This window comes from Stenella coeruleoalba (genome assembly GCF_951394435.1).
Source record: "Stenella coeruleoalba genome assembly, chromosome: 11".
Lineage (NCBI taxonomy): Eukaryota > Metazoa > Chordata > Mammalia > Artiodactyla > Delphinidae > Stenella > Stenella coeruleoalba.
In genome coordinates this window covers 25,401,336-25,408,122 of record NC_137157.1, presented here as the reverse complement: position 1 = coordinate 25,408,122, position 6,787 = coordinate 25,401,336, and the positions used below count along the sequence as shown (strand labels likewise).

Here is a 6,787-nt window from a genome sequence, read left to right as displayed (position 1 = left end):
GTGCCGCGGCTACAGCAGCAGCGGCGGCGGCGGCGGCCCGGTCGGGCGGCTACGTCAGCGGTGACGCCGCGGCTGACCCCGCCTCCCTCCCCTCACAAGCCTTCGGAGGGCCCAAGGGGGCGGGCCGCGCTGCGTGGCGACTGCGGACCCGTGGGTTGCCGGCCTGAGGGGGAAACCCGCGCCCGGGCTCCGACTGGGCGTCTGGGGATGGACGTCCCCCGGCGCCGCTTGTGGCTCTGCGCGGGCAGTAGAAGCTCCTCCGGGGCGGGCTTCGCACCTGTCGTAGCCGTCGGGGCCTGGGAGGGGGCATCCAGTGTTTCCTCCCAGCCAGTGAGATGCACAATATCGCCTGGGCGTCCTTACTCCTTCATAGAATTTCTGCCACTCAGCGCCGAATTGGTTGACAGAAACGCGCGCCAATCCCGTTGTCGTCAGAATCTGCCCAAATTGGCGTAGAAAGTTTTCAAGAAAACGTTTCCTTCTCGAGGATGCACTCAGGTGTGAGCTCAAGTGGCGGCGACTGCTTTGAATTTGGCTTCTTCAGACGGCAGTCGGGCAAGGAAGGTTCCAGAATGGGAAACTCCCTGAGAAATCAGAGGTAAGGTACACGAAAGTCACCTCTGTCCAGCGTTACTTTACCTGAAATTGCCAATTTAAGGTAATGAAGTAGATTCCGAAAAGAAACGAAGGGAAGAGACTGAGGGATAAAAATCTGGAGAAGAGTAAAGTCAAGCCCATAGGTACGGGAAGATTAATCCGTTACTGTTTATTGAGCTTTTACTTTGCGCTCGGCTCTGAGGCAGTTCTGCGCCGCTACCCCGTGGGGAGTGTGGAAAATGAAAAGACACTGTCTTCCTAAGGGGGGAACTTGAAGAATCAGCGAGACAAACGTGCGAAGTTAACATGTCAATGGAGTACAATATCTTGCAATATATAAGGCAAGCTATAAAATTGTTCATTTCTTTTAATCATCAGTTCCACTTTGGGGAATATCTTTCAATGATATGACCTTAAAAAAAATGAGTGCACAAAGCTATTCATAGCATATTATTCAAACAACAAAAATTTGAAGGGAAAAAAACCCAAATCTAACCAAAAGGAAATGGCTAATTAGCTTCTGGCATATTGGCCTCAGGAATTCTTACGCAGATCACAAAATGGCAATAGCCTTACCAATTAATACTTGAAAAAATACCAAATATGTACATGAAGGTTCAACTGCATAAAATGTAGTTATGCACATAAAGGTTAAAGATAAAGAATGAATTTGTATAGTTTAATATGCCTTTCATTCTTTTTTTCTATGTACTTAAGTGCATAATAATTCTTTCCAATTCAAGTCTGTCCCCAGTGCATTCCTCCCACTCAAAACACAAACTGCTGTCTTGTAATCTTCCTTACCACCTTCATTTCTAAAATGCACTAACTTCATTACATGAGAGCAAATACTTCTTCCAATTAAGTATTTCTAGCATACAGTATAGATTTCCCTGTGGTTCCTAGAAAGCAAAATATAACAAAAGTCAAAATCCTTGCTCGTACTTTAATGTCATAAAACCCTTCTGGAAGTTTGTTTGGCAAACTCTATCAAGAGTGCCACCTCTGATGTAGTAATTCAACTTTTAGAAATCCAAAGGGTTTTTACCTGAGACTCAGGCAGCTTAGAAGGCTGTTCATTTCACTTATTTAGAATAGTGAAAATCAGAAATGCGCTAACTGTTCATTACTATTGGAATGGTTAGGTACATCTGGAATAGTCACAGCACAGAATATTATATAGTCATCAAAAATCTTATTTTCAAAAAGTAAGAAATGAAGGAATATAGGTCAAGACAACTGTATCTGCCATTCCCATTCCTCTAAAAGTTTCCTTCTTCAAAAATTATCTTACGGCACTACATGACCCCTTCTCCCTCTTTGCAGCAGTTTGTGGACTGGCATGGACAATAGACTCAAGGGCAATAGATCTGTAGAAAGCTTGTTAAAGCTCTACTCAAACACTGTTCAAGGAGAAAGAGGGGTTGAAGTGGATTGAATAATGGTTTAAAGGTGCATTGGGTAGGCAAGTGGTGTACACCAGGCAGCAAGAACCACAAGGAGGCAGAAATCACGAATAATCAGAGGATATAGGGAGTAGCAGCTGAGTTACAGAGAAGCAGCAGTAACATGGGTCTTTACAAGATTCTGAGTAGAACTGCTTGGATTCTAGGAGCCTCTAAAATAACTGAAAGTAAACACTAAAAGCAAGATGCAAAGATGTATATACTGTATTTTAAAATATGTATAAATTATTCACATTCAACGACATTTGGAAGGAATACATCAACATTTTAATAATGGTGGTGAGACTACAAGTGATTTTTATTTTCTACAATGATCATAATTTTTTTAAAAACCTTAGAATTAATTAGAATGAAGACCATCAGTAGTCAAAAATTCTAATCAGAAAATAAGTTGCACGTGGTCAAAGTGACTCGCAGACAGAATTTTCTGAGATCATAAATGGCTTCAAGGGAAGGGTGGCTGGGTCTTTTAAGGACTGAAATGATTTAACTAAATGAAGAGGAGGAGGTGAAATGAGAAGAAGATGAAGCAAGGGCAAGCTGAACAGGCAGAGGTGGAGGGTACTGAAGAGGATGTCCTGAATAAAATGTCTTTGATACAAAGGTGTAAGCTAGGGAGAGGTGCTGGGTAGAAAGGGGGAACTGGAGATAAATTATCTGCAGATCATTGTTAATTGGGTTGATAATTAAAGAGTAGTAACTGGATAGTTTGTAGCATAGCCTTTTCTTTATTATTACTACCATTTATTCAACTTTGAAAATTTCCTCAGCTACCATTTTATTCCAGGTCTTAACAACCTAGGCCTAAATTATGACATATCTAGCTTGTTTCCTGAGCTCCCGAACCTCTCTATTGTAATCTCATTTTTACATAGCTGTCATAAAATCATTCTTCTCATGTAATTTCCCTATTGTTTTTTTTACCACCATGTCACATCTAAGTTTTTTATTTAACAACGACGAAAAAATCTCAGTCCCTTCCCACCTTCATCAACTGACTGCCCCAAACTTGCCTATTACATCCTCAAAATCAGTCTTTCCCCAAATCAGCCTTTTGACTGCTAGGAAGTCAGTCTCCTTACCTTCTCCCTCACTTCAGGCACTTCCCACCTTTAAATCAGGGCAGATGTTTATCTCCTAAGTAAAAGGCCCTCCAACTTTCACTCCTGCAAATCATTACAATCAGCCTCTTTTGGAGCTGGCCTAAAAGCTCTCACCTTCTGGAAACCACTTTCCTGGTAACAACTGGGCTTCCAGATTCCCCATCCCCTACCCCCACTAGTACATTATTATGCAGTCACAGCTTTTGTTCTGAGTTCCCGGCCGGGTTCTCTCTCTTTGCATTGTAACTTCAGGGGCAAGGACTATGCACTTGCGCCATTCGTATACCTTACTCAGCGCAGTGCTGGCCGAAAATGCTCTTAAAATGTTTAATGAATTAACAAAATTAGAAGTTCCCTAGAATAATACGGGATTGTGGAAAAGACGTGTAGGGGTTTCCCTTGTTTCCACAGTCTCCATATGGGAAGAAGTGGCAATTTGCCCCTTTCCCAAGGTAAGCAGACAGTTTCCTAAACAAGATTAAGATTTAATGACTCGAATACTCAATTCTGAGGCCATATCCAGCTTCTTCTGAAGTGGATGCAACACAAACTGGTTTTGTTTCTATATTCTGAGAGGAAGGTGTGAATGAATTAAAGGAAGACAAAACACACTGCAAATTTTTTAAACTTTAGAGCTGCTTTGATTTTTAGAATTTTCTAGTCCAGTCTTTCATGAATCTGAGAAATAACAGGAATCCTAATTGTAGACAGATGAAGAATTTATGAGCTTGTTAGCTTTGAGGAAACCACTTTAAAGGATTTTCAGAGTTTTACATACTGAATGCTCCTATACAACTTTAAAGTTATATAAAGTTATGACAAATTTTTTGAGTACCTATGTACAGCCTGGCACCATGCTAGGCACTGAAAAATCCACAGCCTTCATTTAAATGTTACGTGTTAAATGTTAAATGTTACAAGGAGATGAATGGAGAAGTAGGTAAAAAGAATACTGAAGAGTTCAGACCTAAAGTTTGATTAACATGCAGCAACACAGTGCAGTTGAATTTTTTTAAAATGAACGACCCAAAGAACCTTAAATCTGTGGCAGATACGTAAGAAAGAAGTTGAGAGTAGTGTTGAAAACAGAACCGCCGATGACTGCTGATGGCAAGATTTGGCTTCAGTAAGTGAATAGAGAGGAAAGAGAACAGAAAAAATGGCTTTAGAACTAGCCTTTTTTTTAAAAAAGGAAAGAACGAGGATGGTGGCAGATAAGGGAGGTAAGTGCAAGTTGAGAAGTAGGTGGTACCAAACGTGATTTAATTTTAAAGACCATTAAGTGTTTATTTAGAGGTCTGTGAGGGAAACTTGCACCTTGAAGGTGAATTACCAATGTAGGCCTACTGGAAACTGAAACAGCCCAGGGTTTTGGCATTAATGGAAGAAAAATTGTGAAGCTAGTGAATGTCTCTGTCCTTTTACCATCCTCACCACCTCCACCATACTCAGTTTTTCAGGGATCGTCAGGCTGCTTGTGCCCAGGGCTTTACCTCAATCTATCAAGGCCTTTCTCTCTTTCCTCCCATCAAAACTCTCCCCATTTTGTTCTAGGACTGTTATCGCAACCTTCCATTTTTCTAAGGAGCCCAATTATCATGTAGTAAATTGACCCACTTGTAAATTATTAGCATCTAGTAATGTTTTTGCATTTCTCTCTATTTAGGTCTGTGTTCTAATGGACTTCTTGTAGATATCAGAATATGGAGTTTCTAAAATGAAATTTTAAGCATTGTAGCAGATTAATGGGATAAATATTTTCTTAAGCCAAGACATCTTTCCAAGGATAAGCTATGATGTGTGTGTGTGTGTGTGTACAGTTGATCCTTGAAAACGGTGAGGGTTAGGAGCGGCGACCCCTCCCTGCAGTCAAAAATCCAAGTGTAACTTTACAGTCAGTGCTCCATATCCTACAGTTTCTCCACATCCACAGATGCAACCGACCATGGACCCTGTAGTACAGTAGTACTTATTTATTGAAAAAAATCCATGTGTAAGTGGACCTGTGTAATTCAAACTCGTGTTGTTAAAAGTCAACACATATATTTACGTAGATAACTATATAACATATTTATTTATAATCACAGTGTATGAATCTAGTTATTTTTACTTCTTTACATATGCTGCATGTTTTATCTCTGTCTCCTCTGTAATGTTGGGAAAATAGTATCTGTCCTGTCTTTCTTACAAGGATGTATTAAATATCAAATGAAGTTTTGCATGTGTAAACCCTTCCTTCCGTGTAAAGAGTAAAGTAAATGTATTTATCATTATTATTTCTCTTAGGATTATTACCACCCTGTAAAGTTCTTTGAGGTCAAGAACTGAGTTTTGTTCATATTTATAATCCTTTGAATTGAGTTTTACTTCTGTACTAAAGTAATAGTTGGAGGATAAATACTGTTAAGTTTCAGATTAATTACAGTACTCTGAGAAACATGCAGAACAAAGTTTTAGTCTCCGTTTCTTACAGCAGGGGGAAAAGGTTCTGGAAAAGCAGAGAGAGAGAAGGGAAAGGAAAAACATTAGGGGAGGAAATTTTAACTTTTAAAGTTTTAATAAACCATGCCCAAAAGATACTAGTAATCGTTCATGAGGGAAGATAATTGAGGTACCTAAATTTTGTTTTATATCCTGTACATTTCTTTAAGCCCACTTCTTTTTTTTAAAAAAATATTTAATTTATTTTTGGCTGCGTTGGGTCTTCGTTGCTGCGCACGGGCTTTCTCTAGTTGTGGCCAGTGGGGGATACTCTTCTCTGCGGTGCACGGGCTTCTCATTGCGGTGGCTTCTCTTGTTGCAGAGCACGGGCTTTAGGCACGCAGGCTTCAGGAGTTGTGGCATGTGGGCTCAGTAGCTGTGGCTCGCGGGCTGTAGAGCGCAGGCTCAGTAGTTGTCGCGCACGGGCTTAGCTGCTCCGTGGCATGTGGGATCTTCCTGGACCAGAGATCGAACCCGTGTCCCCTGCATTGGCAGGTGGATTCTTAACCACTGCGTCTTCAGGGAAGCTGCAAGCCCACTTCTTAAAAAAAAAAAAAAAAGTCGAATAAGAAAAGCATAGGTGGTTAACCGTAGTTGTTTGTATAATTATTTACATCTTCCCAAGCCATTTGGAAATTAAAATCCTGCAGTGTTGCTCCTGGGTTGTTAAAAAGAAAGCTGAATAGAGAACAGCAGTCAATGCAGTAGGTACTGCATCATATAAAGGAAACCATGTACTGTAGATGCAGGATGTATGCATGTGATAAAAAGAACTAACAATTCTTCATGTGCAAGAACTAGGATGATCACCCTGCTTTTCTCTGCCATCTTAAGATTGCTTCCTTTAAGGTCAAAGGCCCTCTCGATAATAATCATTGGTTCAGCCGTCCGTTAAGTAGTGTCTGTAAGCCTCCCTTTCCTCAGCTAACCAGAGATTAATGAGGTCCTAGAAAACCACATTTCCACAGGAGATTCTTAAGGGGCAAAGCGATTGTATGCAAAGGAGATAGCTCCATCTATTTCATTTTATCTATGATCCTGGAACTAGTACTTACAGAACTAAGCAGAAAAGACACTTGACATAGATTTCTTAATTTTCAAAACTAAATATATGGCTCCTAATCTTTAGAAAAATAATGA

General features: G+C 40.5%; 1 long non-coding RNA gene across 1 annotated transcript in view; it reads left to right on the top strand.

Moving 5' to 3' along the window:
* Nucleotides 1-142: 142 nt before the first annotated feature.
* The window catches only part of LOC307194613, a 62,203-nt gene continuing 55,558 nt past the window's right edge, over nucleotides 143-6,787 (top strand). Inside the window, exon 1 of the long non-coding RNA XR_013830586.1 lies at nucleotides 143-598. This is a non-coding gene — a long non-coding RNA (uncharacterized lncRNA). The remainder of the gene's footprint in view (nucleotides 599-6,787) is intronic.